The sequence below is a fragment of the Camellia sinensis genome, chromosome 11 (assembly GCF_055761805.1).
Source record: "Camellia sinensis isolate YWXY chromosome 11, ASM5576180v1, whole genome shotgun sequence".
In the NCBI taxonomy this organism is placed as follows: Eukaryota; Viridiplantae; Streptophyta; class Magnoliopsida; order Ericales; family Theaceae; genus Camellia; species Camellia sinensis.
In genome coordinates this window covers 46,391,434-46,406,404 of record NC_138971.1, presented here as the reverse complement: position 1 = coordinate 46,406,404, position 14,971 = coordinate 46,391,434, and positions in this window count along the sequence as shown.

Here is a 14,971-nt window from a genome sequence, read left to right as displayed (position 1 = left end):
CTAATTAAACAAATTAATTAAGCTATGAAAACAGTAAAACAGCCTCGGGAAGAGGAACGAATGCATGCTCGGTCGGCTTCTCTCGGAAATCCGTTGTCATGCCTCATGTTGCCTTTGTTTGCACGGCTTTGCACCTCCGAAAACTGTGAAAAGTCCTGTGATGCTCTAAACCACTTCATGGACATGCTGAGAGCCCATCGACCAACTGGAAAGGCCATCGGCCAAGAGATGAAGGTCATCGACCAAAAATAAGGCTCTCGGCCAGATATTGTTAGCCGATCGGCACTGAATATGGTCGATCGACCATTTGTTACTGCTGACTGCTCATTTTACTGCAACAGAGGACAAATAGAGCATGGCAATGCATTTGCAAGAAATGTTTGCAACCACACCCCTTATCATGTTTAAGACTCAAAGGAGTGTAGTTCTCGACCCTCGGGCCACCAATCATGCATTCCAATACATGATGGCTAAAGGAGCCAAGTGTGCAATTCAATATCAAATGAAATGCACAAAACACATAAGGGACCCCAACCTCTATCATGCTTGATCAAGAGGCAAGGGATGCACACATAATGCAATGCAAACATGTAAGCATGATGCGAACAACCCAAGCATGCAACAAGTATGCAACAAGATCATGCAATTCATCTAATATGCAATAGGCATACAACCTAAACATGTAAACATGCATGGCATGCAATAACATGTAAAACGAAGCAAGCATGCAACAACATGCAAGACAAGCATGTAACAACGTGCAAAGATGAACTTAAACTAAAGTGGACAACTCTTAAACGTGCCCAAATAAGTGGCCAAAGTCATGAATTGGAAGCATGAAAATGCAAAGCAAACATGAACATGTAAATGGTCTAACACCTAGGCATAAGAGGGAAACTTTCAAGAGCACTTAAAAGAGGACAAACATGGACATATGGCATACATGGTAGGCTCTAAAATCATGCATGAAGAGGTGCCAAACCAACTAAATAATGCAAGCATAGCATGCAAGAAAGCCCAAAGCAACGGAACTAGCCAAGGGACTCAAACCATGGCCAAGCGAAACATGAAGCAAATGGCAAGTATAATCCAAAGCAGTCCTAGATCATGTCAAAACGAGCCTAAAACATGCAAGGACCAAAGCCAAAATAAGCTAGAACAAAGGGACAAAAGCATGAGCCATGCAAGGCTACAAAAGGGGTGTTACACTACACCTATCAAAACCAAACATGGCATGACATAAACCAATAAAAACAAAGTTATGGCATGGTAAAACAAGACCAAAAACCCACTTAGATGGCATCCAAATGACCTAAGCATGGAGGCATGCACAATGGTCCATTCATGAGGCATAAAACATCAACTCTTTAAAGTATTAAAGGAGTGATAAGTGCAAGTATATGAGCATACTATATGGACTGAAATAACATAACAAGTGATGCCAAATCACTGAAATGGCTCAAGTAAAGCATGCTAGTGACTTGGACACTCAAAGTTAACAAGCTAGATTGCATGGTAGCTATACAAAGCATGGCATATATGATCAAAACAACATGAAATAGAGTTGAAGCATGGTAAAACATAACTAAAAGCTCCTTTGAGTTGAGCCAAAATATGCAAGCATGATGGTCTAAACACAAGATGCATGTTAAGGCAATACAGAGGATTACAGGACAAGTACATGGTGCACGCAAGAAGCCATTAAACCAACCTTAGACAGAGGTGAAACATGGAAAAATAACACCGAATACTTGCTGAAATGGAGCTAAAACAAGCTAAGCAAACATGCTACCAATATAAGCCATTTACACTGGCATACAAGACAGCAAGGAGAGGGGATGACCCCCTCCTATTTAGGGCTCCAAGACCACCTTTTCCACCACTGAAAATCCTCTAGATTTCATTGGTAGAAAGGTCATGCAAAGACAAGAACAAAGGCCAAAAGGGATGGCTCCAAACAAGGCCTAACAAGGCCTAAGAGGGAGTAAACAACCCCAAACCAAAAAGTGATCTTAAACAAAGATCTAAAGCATAAAAAACGAGAACTTTTATCAGTTAAGAGTCAAGCTTAAAACAATAAGCAAGTATGTCTAAAAGTAAAAAACTCACCCTTGAAGACCACCTTCAAGAACACAACTCCAGCAGCTTTCTCTTATCAAAACCACTCCAAGAACACTAAAATCAACCTCAAGGGACCTCAGCTCCAAGAGGATGGTGTTCTAGTGTGTGTTTGTGTACAATATTAAGAAAAAATGACACTTTTGAACACAAAATAAGAACAAACAAGAGAATATAGATACAAAACTATATGTATCACTCAACCCTAAATTTTCTGAACCTCTGAGAAGGGAGGAGGAGCTTCCTTCATATAGAATTCAATTCCAAAGCTTCTTGGAGAAGCTAAGCCAAAGGGGCAAATCCCTCTATACACGTGTATGGGGGTGAATTGCGCATGCCAGCTGTGACAGCTGGCATAAAATATCTACAAAAAGCAGATGAACAGGGTTCGGCCAGAAAATATGGCCGATCGACCAACACAAGGGCCGATCGACTAAAAAGAGTGTCGATCGGCCAAAACCTTTGGCCGATGGCAAGAAAACAAGGCCAATGGCTTCATGCCTTGGCCGATGGGTTGAGGAGATGGACAACAAGCCACCCTCTTCCCTCAGAAGCAAAAACATAAGTGTTTTGTCCACAACCAAGCACAAAACAGACATGTTGAGAGATCTTAAGGCAAGGCGCGCGGCCGAGACCTCCGGGAACTCAAAACGAACACGAACATGGATGATCATCGAGTGTTCAAACGATGACATCCAAGTCTTGAGGATGGTCAAAAATGAGGTGTCTACATAGACTCATCTCTTTTCTACTAAAAATGCTTCCTCAATTCCATGATGGTATTCTTGTGTAAATTTGAATTTCAGTTTTATCCACAAGAAACTGGTATGCATTACTATATTGTGCATAACCATTGAACATAAAGTCAAGGGATTTTTAGGCATATCTTACCTGCTTGGGTTTAGGTATTGCCATATTTTGCATAACACCCCCACATTTGTAGAATTTATATGAAAACTTTCAGCCTTTTCAAAAATTTAAACAGGGTCTTTATACAATTCCTTGTGTAACAATGATATGAGACTCTAAAAATCATATCACAGGAAAATATTCCCAGACCGTCATCAACCAAATTAGGTCTTTCCAAATTCAAGGCACCAAAACAAGTTTGGTCCAACATATCATTATTAAGTCAATAGCCTTACTATTAGAAAACACAAATCCAATGTTCAATAGTCTATTATTCGGAACTTCATAACATGGCCAATAATCTTATCACTAGAAATCACTAATTTCTCAGCGTGTGGTCAGTAGACTTTCTACTACTAGGAATCACAATGTCTTAATATGTGATCAGTAGTCACTTTCATTACTAGGAATCTTCACGTCTTGACATATGATCAGTAGACCCTTTCATTACTAGGAACCATCATGTCTTAACATGTGATCGACAATATGTTCACTATTAGGAAATACAAACTCATAACTGCGTAGCTAGTAGTCCAACACTTCCTAGGAGCCACCGGTTTCCTTTCTCTGTGGTAAATAATTTTGCACTCACTAGGAGCCATCAATTTAAGAATATATTCAAAAGTATAAAAATTCAAAAAATACATTCACCTACCATAACGGGTTGTCTCATCATTGCTTTTAAGCAAAGTCACTTCCCTATCATGCTTGTTATAATTGACACAAGGATAACATACTAATTGACTCTGATTAATTCAGAGATATTATCATGCAACCTTGTGATTTCATTTATTCACACTTGATCTCTTTTGATTTTCTTTTAAGAATCTCGCAAGGCTTGAGGTTGTCAGGTGGAACAACATCTTTTGCTGTCATCTCTTGAAGCCATTTCTGAAAGTTACAACAAAATTTCAACTATTATTTTTCTCCAAAAAGCAAATTAGCACTAGAAAATCCCCAAATACTGAAAATTAATTCAAAATTAATCTTACCACTAACTCCATAAATCTAACAAGGTCAAAAAAGTTTCCAGGAAGACTGGAAGTGTCACAATGGTCCCACTTAAAACCCAATCAACCTTAGATGAAACTTTCAAGAGCTTGTTGACTCATTGTCAATGGAAAACAAATTCAGAATTAGGCTTCCAAGGAATAAGCAAAGTTTAAAATAACAAAAAATTCCCAAGCAAATAAAAATTGCTACTTGAATTACACCACTTATAAAAATTAATCGGTACTCCAGGAACCGAGCCCATTATTTCTAAATAAAAATCAGAAATAGTTTAACTAATGCTAAAATTTGGTTTCTTTTTCCAAAACCAAACCATTTTGGAAATAATCAGATTATAACCAAAGATTTACTCAAAAGTTGATTTTCTACTACTCTGGGAAAAATAGATTAAACCCAAAGATTTGATTAAACCCCAAATGTTTGCAACCCATCAAAAACAAAATCTGTTTCAGTTTTCATTTCTAAATACAAATCAGGAAAACTCTTTATCCAAAGCCAAAGTTTGGTTTCTATTACAAAAAACCCAAATACTTTAGGAATAATAAAATTAATCTCAAAGACTTTCTCTAAACCCGAAAGTTTATAAATTCTTTTTTTGCCTTTTCCTTTCACTAAGGTCAAAGTATTACCAATTAAAAATTAAAACTACTACAAATGGATATGCAACTGTTTACAATTATAAATTGTCCTAATCTGCAAAATCAGAATTCACTGGAATAGTCTGTTTAGCTAAGAACACATTCCTCCATTTTTCCAAGGGTCAAATCGTAACTTCATAAACTTCTACAAGCTAAATTGCAAATACCTCAAACTCTAAGGGTCAAAATGCAAATATCAAGAAGTTCAAGGGGTGTAGCTCGACTTTTTGTGCTCCTTTTGGATTCGACTAGCCTTACAGTTCGGACTCCCATGGTTCTGAATCTGATCTCACAAGTGTAAGGTGAAATAGATAAACACAAAAGAGTCCAAATCCGGCAAATCTTTTGGAAAATCGATTTTGAATCAAAATCCCAAAAAAGGTCATGAATTGAGCACCCCACTCGCCCGATCAAAGATTTGCCTCTACTAATCGTGATGTGAATCTTATTTACATTATATATTCTTGTTTCGATTATTAGGCTAACTTTACTATGTGTTGCACACAAATATAAAGGTGTCGTTTGGTAACACTTACGTTTTCAGTTTTTTGTTTATATTTACAAAAATTTTAAAAACTCAAATAAAAACTTGTTTGGTAAAATTTTTGATTTATAAATTAGTGGTCTCAGTTTATAAATTTGGCCAAAAAATGAAAACACAAAAAATGTGTTTCCATTTTGAGTTTTCAGTTTTTTTTTTTTTTACCACCCAGCACTAGCCACCACCCGCCACCATTTTTCACCACCATCTTCCGCCACTACCACCCACCACCACCCGCCACCACCACCCACCACCCACCTGCCATCCACCCGCCACCCGCCACTACCATCCACCGCCCGCCACCACCACCCGCCACCACCACCCGCCACCTACTTGCCACCACCACTCACCACCCACCTGCCACTACCAGCCACCACCTGCCACCACCAGCCACCCACTACCACCAGCCACCTGCCACTCACCCGCCACCACCACCCACCACCACCATCACCCACCACCCACTTGCCACCACCACCCACTCGCTACCACCTACCACTCGCCACCATCACCCACCCACCCACCACCACCACCACCCGCCACCACCTACCACTACCCGCCATCCGCCACCCACCTGCCACCATCACCCACCCACCCACCATCACCATCCACCCGTCACCACCCACCACCACTTGCCATCCGCCACCCACCTGCCACCACCACCCGCCACCACCACCACTACCCACTCGCTACCACTCACCACCCGCCACTGTCACCCACCCACCCACCCACCATCACCGCCCACCACCCACCCGCCACCACCTGCCATCCTCCACCCACCACCTGCCACCGTCACCCACCCACCCACCCACCCACCACCACCCGCCACCACCACCTGCCATCCGCCACCCACCTACCACCACCACCCACCCGCCTACCCGCCACCACCACCCGCCATCCGTCACCCACCTATCACCACCACCCACCACCCGCCACCACCACCACCACCACCACCACCACCCACCACCACCAGTTACCCACTACCCATCGTCACCACTTTCCACCACCGTCTTCCGCCGCCACTTGCCACCACTTGCCATTTCTCTCTCTTTTTTATATTTTTAAAATTTTTTAAACATTTTGTCAATTACCAAGTGCGTTTGTAGTTTATGTTTTTCTAAAAATAAACAAAAACCAGTTTATAAAATTTTTGTAAATGTAAACTGAAAACGTAAACGTTACCAAACACACCGAAACTAATTTTCAAAAATTAGAATACTTGATCTCATGTATGTTTGAAAAATTGTTTTGAATATATACAACTTGAAAAAGTGATCGCATATGTACATTACTCAAATTGTTCCAATTCAAGCAATTAGCCTTCATCCATGGGCATTTAAGCAATTAGCCTCATGGCAAGCATGTTAGTCATGGCAACAATCACACGCATGCGATATGCTAAAGCAAATAAAAGCTCATCTAGTACTCCAAGGCAAGCCCAAAAGAAACAAAGGAGTTAGAAAAAATGCATGATCCTACGGATGCAAAATGACTAACGCAACACATGCGATATGTAACTAATAGGCTTGGCTACTAATTATGACATGTAAATCAATTTGATAACATGTGGTTTAAACATGTATTCAACAAAGTATGTAAACTACTATGCTTTGTTAGAATGATGAACCGAGCCTCAATTCATGCAAGACAAGTGAATGCAAACATGGGAAATGCTAAAAGAAACATAATGATCTAAACGATCCATTATAAGCAAGTAAATAAAAGGGGAAAAGACGTGGGATTGGAAGGCATACATTATTACAAATTTGGCCCTTGCACAACAGGGTTCGAATAAATGTCCTAGCTAACTGCTACGAATTGACTAATTATTACAAACCAATGAACAAATTAACTACACTAGCTAATTAACTAATTATTACAACAACAAATTTAACTAACTAGCTACTCTAACTAATTAGTTACAAATTCGCTACTCCAAGCATAACATACTAATATTAAAACATCCCTTCAACGAATTCTGAGAATCGAGGGATGGCCCATGCATGCATGTAGATTTCCACCCGATAATGCTCCCTGTTTTACTACTGGAATGCATCTATTGTACAGTTAGAAAATTGGATAGTTTTTTTAGCTCAGCCCTTGCTTTGCACTGCTGGAAAAAGGACACTACCTGCCTAGAAAAAGTGGCTGACAACCCATAAATAGTGGCCGGCCGGCCGACCAGCCATAAATAGTGGGTTGCCGTCCAGTAAAAGTGGCTAGTCGGCCACTAATGTTGGTTCTTTCCTACAACAACAGAGGACAAACAAAGCACAAACCAGAGTATTCTCAAGGGATGTTTGTCCACTATGCCTCTCTTTTTTAGCAAACAGGTCAAAGAAAGGGTAGGCTCAGTTCGCAAGTCATCAATCAACACATTTTCATTGCATGATGAATTATGAATCAAGGGACACAATTTCAATAAATGAATAACAAAAGACTAACAAAACCTCTTCCCTATAATGGATTGATCAAAGGAAGTGGTTGACCTTAGAAACTTGAACCATTTCATCACTAGCAAGTATGAAATGCCTCAAGTTTCAATGTGTTCAATTAACGTCCGATTGAACACCAAATTAGCTTATTATCTTGTTCCATTTCAGTCCAAGTTTTATTACTTCATTTTAATTACCTTTCATTCCTTAATTCATTAAGTCCAAAAATGAGCTTTAAGTCCTCTAATAGAGAGAAGTGCCAAACCAAATGTTGTTTTAGGCATGAGAGATATGTCATGCCACTGGTAATGAACCCCTAAAGGGATTAAACCATTAAGCACAATATCCTCAACGTCAAGCTTAAACAAACAATCAGTTTGAAACCACCCTCAAAGCAAAGGAAAAACAAAGAAATGGGGGAGGTTGTAGAGATGCTTAGAGGTGAACACAATTGTGGAAAGCAAGAAATAAAGGCTATCAACTCAAATATATTGGTCGCTAAGGCCTAAATCACCAAGCCTATGAGGACCATTACACTACAAGCATACTATACAAAGCATGAATGAAGCTAACACAAAAAAAAATGCCCCAAAACAGTCCAAAAAAGTGCTGAAATGAAGATAAAAAACAACTACAACAACTAGCTAAAATCTTGAAGAATTTAAACTGGCACACAAGCACAAGGATGGGAGGCTAACCCCTCTACTTTTAGGACTTCAAAACATGATTTTTGCATCTGAAAATCTCTGAAAATCAGTGGTAAAAAGCTCAAAAAAAGGTGATGAGAATGAGGGAAACACAAGGGCAAAGGCCTTAGAAGCAAGGTTCAAAGAAGGGTTGTCAACCCCTCTACCTTTAATGGGCTGAAACACCACAAGTTTCAGCCCAAAAAGGTAGGTAATAAACAGCTCAAAAACAACAAGAAATATAGAAAACAAGCAGTGTAAAGATGGTACAAAAGCACTAGAAGGTATACCTCTTGAAGAGGAATAATCCCTTGAATTACAAACCACCAATTTCACGCTCTCAAGTGCCTCAAGAGCTAAAATTCAAATCACCACTGCAAGGAAATCTCTAGGTTTGATTTAGAGCGTTTGAGCAAAGGCTATGTAAGGTGCAAAAGAGAGAGAGAGAGAGAGAGAATTGTAGAGAGAGAGAATTTTCTAAAATTTTGCTCTTCTAAAAATATTTTCTCACTCCTAAATTTTTCCAACCTCTCTAACAAAAGAGAGGTCATCTATATATAGAAAACTATATGTCTATCTTGAAAATATCAGTATACATACAGCTAGAATGGTGCATGCACATGGGGGGACAGCTGGCGAAAAATATCTGATTTTTTGCACTAGTAGCCGACAGGCCACATTAGTGGGCGGCATGCCGAACTAGTGGGTTTGCAAGTCCCTGGATGCACAAGCCTGAAAGAACACTATTTTGGTCCAAAACAAGCCATAAGGTTTGTAGGTTGAACATTAGGGTTTCCCGCTGAGGAAGTCAAGCATTTGACAAGCATACACATTCATCATTGAATGATCAATCAGTGGTGCTGTGGACACCCCATTTTTGACTGCCCACAAGGCTCAAGCGCTTTGTCTGGTACACTCAATGATCAAAGTGGTATTGTGCGTGGTTCCAGGTCTCAACGAATGGGCCATATTTTAAGCTTCGAAACAATCACAAACCTCTCATATTTCCATTGATTATACCCAAGAAATCCACTTTTACACCTTGTGCCACCCTATGTTGAGGCTGAAACAGAAAAATAGGGAATGCATTGAGGCCCGGCTATGCCTCAATGAGGACCAGTCATGGCTATTGAGGGCCAGCCGGGCTACAGTAGAGAGAAACACAATTCTAGGTGGGAGGCCGCCAGCTGTTCATTTTTGAAGATATTTATAACATTTCTGGCTTAAATTCTATAGAAACAACCATATATCTCTGTTTTGAGGGTTGAAGAATTTCAAGAAAGTCTATATACCACCTTGAGAGCTCCTTCTTCTCCTTCTTCTTGTGCAAACAACACTTTGAGTTAACCTACCACCTTGAACCTATATTCATACACCATACACATCTTCATACCTTGGTCTAGGAACCATGGTTGAGCCTTGAACACCATAATTCAAGCTTGAAAGTGTGTTCGAGCTTAGTTTGATAACAAACAAAAAGTTTACTCCCTTGAGTAGTATAAGCTTGCTATCTTCCCTCTTGCTTTCATTTCTTTCATTTGCTACCTAGTTCTTATTGTTTTGTGTTGTTTTGATCCTATTCTAGGTGTTTAAGTTTGGGTTTGAAGAGCTACCAAAAGGGTAAAGAGAGTTTGCTCTTTCTACAGCTTTACCTATAGCTTAAACCCTTACTTTTACACTCTTTTTCTTTGTTCTCTACATTGATTTTCAGACTTTAAAAAAGGCTAAAAACCATGCTTTGAGGTTTCAAAAGTGGAGAGGTTAGCCACCTCTCCTTGTTCTTGCTTACTAGCCTTGTTTCCTCTCTTTGTTGTTTACCTTTTTAGGCTCTTTTCATGCATTTTTAGCCATTGTTTTTCATCTATTTAGGGTTATTTTAGAGCTGTCTTAAGTTGTTTAAATAGTTCATGCTTCGATTAGCTTAGTTGTTGTTTCATAAATTTGCATACATGGCTTGTTGTCTAATGTTCAAGGCTTTTCTTCAATTCATTTCCATATTTAAGAACCTCATTTTAATAATCAACTTACCATTCATCTCTTTTATTTGAGAGTTGTTTCAATCGGTTGACGGTTATTCAAAATGTGAATTAGCGATTTACGCTTAATGGCTTAATCTCTACCTAGGTTCATTGCCAACGGTGTAGTCTCTCTTTCATGTTGAGACTCACCTATCGATTGGCATACTTCTCATTTAGTGGACATAACAATCACCTTGGACTTAATAGATTAAAGGATGGTAAAGGCTAATGAATTTGGCTTAAAATGAATCAACTCACATAAAGAAAATAAGTTATATTGCTTGGGGTTCAGCCAAACGTTATGCCGAATCCGCTGTGTCAAGAGTTGTCTAACATCAATTCATGATGTTTTGATGTATCTTGAAGCGTCTCTACCTCCCTCTTTGAGTTCACTCCATGATAGGAGGGAGGGGTGGTTGTTGTTCATTTCGTTTATTGATTTTTGTCCAAAATTTTGCATAAAATCATAAAGCAATCAACTTGCTCATTGATGGTTTTGGAAACAATTCTAACCTTTTCTCGAGGCTTTCCCATGAGAGAGAAGTATAAGAGAGACGAACAGAGTCCAAAACATTATGTCTGCACTATTTTCACTTCAAAGCACAAAACAGAATTTTGCATGAAATTGAGGCCCGGCCGGCCTTCTTTAGGCCCGGCTAGGCTTCATTGAGGGCCGGCCAGTCATCAATGTATGGTCAGCGGTGTATTTTTGCAGAAAATACAGGATAGTGGCTGAAGGTTACACAAAGCAACCTAAGGCAAACAATGATGTTCTTGGACCTTGTGCATGCAACCCTTGCATTTTAATGCTCCGTGCTTTGTTGTACTTAATTAATGTATTTAATATTGTTTGTCATAATTAGTCTAGTTAATTATTAATGTTGTAATTAATTAATTATTATTATTGTTTATTTATAATTGTTATAGCTAGTTTTTTTTATCATGGTTACCCTGGTTGTAATAGCCTTGTCAACTAGTTAATGCTTTAATTTATTCATTCGGTTTTGTAATAATTAGTTTAATTCATACTTTGGACTTTGATTCGCACCCTCTTGCACGAGGGCAATGTTATAATAAGTTGTATGTCTTCCAACCCCACGTCTTTCTCCCTTTTACTTACTCACTTATGATGGTTAGTTTAGAAACATCACATTTTATTAGCATTCTTATGCTTTGCATCCATTGTCTTACATGCATCCATGGTTCAGCTCATCACGCTAACCCGATATCAAATGTTCGAATTCATTACTTGACTATGTGCTCTCTCGCATGTCGTGAATGGAATCATATGCCATGCCCATAACCAAGCCTGTAAAATACATAATGTACGAGTTGCATTAGTCATATTGCATTAATTAGGAACATGCATAATTTTCTAATTATTTTGTTTTGTTTTAGCTTGGAGTACCAGGTGAGTAATTTTATGTTTTAGCATCTTGCATCGAATGTTTGTGTTGCCATGTCAAAGCATGAATACCATAAGGCTAATTGCTTAAATGATATAACTATTTGAATGCCCGTGGATGAAGGCTAGTTGCTTGAATTGGGATGATTTAATTAAATGTCCATTTTAGCCCACTTTTTCAAGTGGGAAATTCACAAAACAATTTCGAAACAAACACATGAGATCAAGCATTACAATTCTTGCAAACTAATCTATACCTTGATTACACATCACATAGTAATATAGCTAATAAATCTGAACAAGAGCATATAATGTAAATAAAAAACACATGATGATTAGTAGAGGCTGATCTTTGATCGGGCGAGGAATGTGCTCAATTCATGACCTTCCTCTCTCGTACCTAAGTTCCCGAGCCGAGACACTTTGGTGATGATGGACTAATGGACTCTTTTTGGGCATTTGATTCAAACATTGATTTTTCAAAAAGAATTGTCGGATTTGGACTCTTTTTATGTTTTCACTATTTTACATTGCACTTGTGAAATCAGATTCAGAACCACAAGTGGAGTCCGAACTGTAGGGCTATTCGCCTTCTGAAAGGAGCACAGAAAGTCGAGCTATAGTTTTTGGCGACTCTATTGGAGATTTAGAGAACTTGACTTTAAACTCATGATGTGAATTTTTATTTACACTTATATGTTTTTTGCATTGCATTTGCATGGTTTCTTTAAATCACTGTGTTTTTCATCTGCTATTCCTGGACGATTTGCTAGAGGCTCGCCAAAAGGCTAACCGGTCATGGGCTGTGCCATGTTGGAAACACAATCCTTGGATCTGGATTATCGCTGTACCGCTTGATCCACCTTTCACTTCTCGGTGTTAGGTATGAAAGGTATATTAGATATTCTTACGGAGGTACCCTTTTGAGCATTCAACCAAGTTGCATATAGTGAGGCTATAATGACTATTCCAACTTAGGACAGGATACCACCCATTTGCAGGATGTTGTGAAACTCATTATTTGAATTAGTGCAGCCTAGATCATGCCAAAAATCTAGGACAGGGTAACCCTACACCCTCATAGGGGTGTTTTGGTTTTTTTTACTTGATATGTGCTTTTACAGTGAGACTGTACAGGATGGTCCATATCAGTATAAAGTTTGAAAACAGATTTTAGTGGGGATTACAGTTTAGCTATGTGTTATGACTGTTATAAATTGGGGCTGAAGTGTCGTCCGATTTTGATTTTTTTTTTCTTTATTTCTTTTTGCTAGGCAGTTTACCATCATACATTCAGAAAGACCTAACATTCCCCAAGTTGTGTGGACTCATTTCAGTAGGCTGTGTAAAGCTCAAGACCTTGTTGGTGGTCAACCCATGTTAGTCTCACTTCCTCCAGTCACTCGACGGAGAAGGAACAGACGGTCAGTAGCATCAGTACAAAGCACTCCACAAACACCTACCCATTCTCACTCAATTAGTTCACTGGTATCTAGTTCACCTAGACTAGCAATGGCATAGAATATAGCATAGAACGCAGAGGAATTCGCTACCATGATGACTTTCTTCCAAAGGACCATGGACACCGTAAACTAGAGGATGGTTGCACAAGGTGAAGTCATTACCAACCCACGGCGTACATCTGGGGCATTAGCATCAACCGTGCACTCGATCCCGGCTGCTCAACCAAATCCCGATCTACCCCCACCATTAGAAAATCTACCAGTCCCAGATCCTCAGGACATGTTTTCCCTGGCTCCAACTTATCGGCCTCCAGTTCAACCTCATGTAGGGATTTTTCGTTTCGATATAAATGAAATTGATCTGGCCTTGGTCAAGATCACTAGATTGGATAAAGCATTGAAGAAATCCCAGGGCTTCAACTGCATTCCAGATATCGAAGATAGGTACACTGAGGCTTCGATCAGATTACTGAAGAAATTTAAGATGCCCCACATCGACAGATTCAATGGGAGTGAAGATCCGATTGTGCATGTCCGGTTGTTTTTTGATGTATTGAAGCCCATGGGTTTGTCTCGAGCACAGAAGCTTTCGTTATTTGGAAGAATCCTATCTGATGTGGTCCAGAACCTTGAGCCAAACATGTTATAGAGAATGATAGTGGCGCTGTTGTCCACATTTGTCTCCTTACATGAGCTGGGGGTCCAAATCAAGTGTGCATTCAAAAAGGGTATCATTCACAGAACAAGTGAACCCGCATGAAGGCCATTCTCCGGGAATACCAATACTAGTAGTAGCACTATTCCATGGCTTGCGGATGTCAGTACTGTTATTTCAACGGCCAAGATGACTGATCCCTTTACTACTGCCATAACCTCACAACCTTCACAAAATACCGGTCCACCCCCGGAATCGAAGAGTTTTTACTGCCCTCCATATGAGCCCAGCCCACGCCCTCAAGCTATTAATGCAAAAGGGGCATCTCAAGCCTCTCGATCCTCATCCACTTCCAAACTCATTGCCACCCAAACATGACCTTACCCAGTATTGTATCTTCCACCAACAACATGGCCATCCCACGGACATGTGCTACTGTCTACGTCGTGAGATCCAGGATCTCATCAACAACAAAGTCATCGCCCCACCTTCTAAGCCAAATGTAACAACCAATCCACTTCCTACACACAACCAAGTCCCCCCTCCTAGAAATATTAACAACATCCATACACTACCGCCCACCTTCAACCCTAACATATACATTACTTCATCTCACCTACCAAAACCAGAGGTGGTCATTCCAAAAAACACAGGCATGTGCATGATGGATCTAACACCACAAACCCAATCCAATCCCATGTTAGTGGAAACGAAAAAAGAGAAGAATGCACTGATGACAAGGTCATCTGATACCCGTGTCATAAAGAAGGAGGTCTCGCTCGTGAAGGAGTACGATCCCAATTTATATATTGTGGCCATTGATCAACCGAAGCCAGTGGTCAGACTGCCGGACTTTCTCAGCATTAGTGCTATTGGGGAAGACCGAATGGTTTGGAATCAGAATTAGTGGCTCGAGCAAGGCCTGAATGACTTCGCAAACCTAGAGGAGGATCTGGCAGAATTAGAAGAGGATCTGGAGGATCTTTACTTCTTCGAGGAAGAAGATACAAGCTGTATGCAGATGGGATGGTGGGACCCGAGCTTGCAAGAAACAAGCAATGGATGGTTGAGTGAGGAAGAGTCTGATGCAGAGGA